This window comes from Cucurbita pepo, chromosome 12 (genome assembly GCF_057944985.1).
Source record: "Cucurbita pepo subsp. pepo isolate OVF chromosome 12, ASM5794498v1, whole genome shotgun sequence".
NCBI lineage: Eukaryota > Viridiplantae > Streptophyta > Magnoliopsida > Cucurbitales > Cucurbitaceae > Cucurbita > Cucurbita pepo.
Window position 1 is genome coordinate 5,601,254 of NC_141809.1, and position 2,584 is coordinate 5,603,837.

A 2,584-nucleotide genomic window follows, 5' to 3' on the forward strand; every position below is an offset into this window, starting at 1 on the left:
TGATCAAGCTAATTCTGGAGTGAATTGTCTTGGTATCTAAGTGTAACCATCATAGATTTCAAGTTCGATCTAAGAGTCATTCATCTTCTAACCAGCTCTTGGTTGGAATCAATCCGTTAAGTTAGGTTTCTCTGTGAACGTTTTGCAAGGATTCTAGAAGGACCTCTAGCTTTGCAAAAATCTAGCATTGTTGGCGCTTATCAGATAGGTACGTTGAGAGTCAGTTGTGACTATCGGGAGAAAACAATAGTATGATTAGACCGACTCACATCGACAACCATCAACATGTAAACCTCAATATACGGATAGACACCCTCCTTAATATGCTGATAGATATCTTAGAGACTAAGAGAAGGTCCAAGGGAGTGAGGAACCATTGTGCCTTGAATGTGGGAAACAACATTAGGGTAGATGTATGGCTTGAATCTAGGGCTTGTTTCAAATGTAGTCATCAAGACTACCTTGCCAAATACGAGGAGGACGAAAAACCTAGTTGACCCACCAAGAGGCCCTGGTGGAGTCGAGAGACCTATCCAGACATATTCGGAAGAAAGAGAGTATGCACCTTCAGGGATGTTGAGAAATACGACATAGTGGTGATAGGTACACTATCCATCCTAGGACACTATGCTTTAACGTTATTTGATTTAGGCTTTACACGTTCCTTCATATCTGTGCCATTTTTTAGTCAAGCAGGGTTCCAACTAGAACCCTTGTTGCATGTATTAAGTGTTAGCACCCCAACACGGGTAGACTTAGTGTTTAATGATAGAGTAAAAGATGGACAAGTAATAGTAGCAAGATGAACCTTTAGCGTAGACTTGATAGTTGTTAGCATTACGAATTTCGATGTAATACTATAGTATAGATAGATTGGCTAGCTAAGAACTATGCCAATATAGATTGTTACAAGAAGGAGGTGGTATTCTCAACAATATCTGGATCTAGTTTTTAGTTTAAAGGCTAGAGTTACCCCTAAACTAGTTTAGATGATGAAGGTCAAGAGACTGGTCTAACGAGGAAGGTGAGCCATATTTATTAGTGTCGTAGATACAAAATGGAAAGAAAAGACTATGAATACAATACCAATATTGAATGAATTCTCAGATGTCTTTTTGTTGGATTTATCAGGATGCCCTTTCTCTAAAATTTTAGGCGCAATTACAAGAAATTGAACTGGGAAGTGGACCCATTTCTAAAGCGCACTATATTGTGCTAGCACAATAAAAGGAACTTAAGACGCAATTACAATGATCTACTTAACAAAGGCTTCATCTGACCTAGCGTACCTTCTTAGGTATACCTCGACTATTGAGAGTTAAATAAGAAGGATGGTTCATGGGCCTGTGCCTCGACTATTGAGAGTTAAAATAAGAGAACGATAAAAAACAAGTACCCACTCTCATATTGAAGATTTGTTAGACCAACTCAGAGAAGCGAAAATATTCTCCAATATAGATATTCGGTCAGGGAACCACTAGGTTAATACTAAAGAATGGGATGTACCTAAGACATCATTCAAAACAAGGTACGACCACAACGAGTTTGTGGAGATGTCATTTGGTTTCACTAACGCCCCAAGAATATTCATGGAGTTAATGAATAGAGTATTAAAGGAGTGTCTCGACACATTTGTTATTATGCTTCAGACCAGTGGTGCACTTATTAGATACCTACTACGGAATGCTTTCTTTAGAAAGTTATCTGCGTTATCATTGTCCCACAGAAGCATCAAATCATCCTAGGTACTCAAAGATGGATCAAGAACACGTTTAAAAAGTTCTAAAATTTTGAGAGAGAACAAGTTGTACGCCAAATTCTCCAAGTGTGAATTTTTGTTCCGACACGTCTCATTTTTAAGACACATGATGTCAAAACATGGAATCTCAGTAGACCCCACCAAGATTGAAGTGGCCATTAAGTGGGATCACACGAACACAGTTATTGAGGTTTGTATGTATACCATATGTAGAGAAGTACTACACATCAAATTCTACCCGAACTGGAGTTGAGACCAACACCATGAAATGATGTTTTATGAAATGATTGTTCCTAAACATGATTGCATTTTGACCCCAATATTGAAGTTCCTTACCTTATACTTCTTAAAATTGATATGAATCCAACAACTGATCACTTTCATGTACCCGAACGAGCAATTACAAGAAGCAATACAAAGAACGTTCAAGTATCAAATCAAGAAAATAATGGAGTGTCGAAAGTGATTAGAATTCTTGCCATTGGTAGTTGAATTACCAATTAAGACAATTTATGAATGTCTTATTTTCTTCGATTTGTATTTAATAGCATTTAGTAGTTATTTATAATGGGTGGTTGAACTTTATTATATTAGGGTTATCTTTTAGGCCTATTTAAAGGCATGTATGTAAGGACTCGAAAAAAAAAATATAATAGTTAGTAAATAATAATAATAATAAAAAATTATAAACAATGAAAACTTGGAATTCGATTTTTACTGAGACCATTTTAGTTTGTCTTTCTTATCTTTTCTATCATTCACTATGAAATTTCCTTAACTTTTATGTCATTTTCTTTTACAAACTAGATAGACTAGACATGAAAT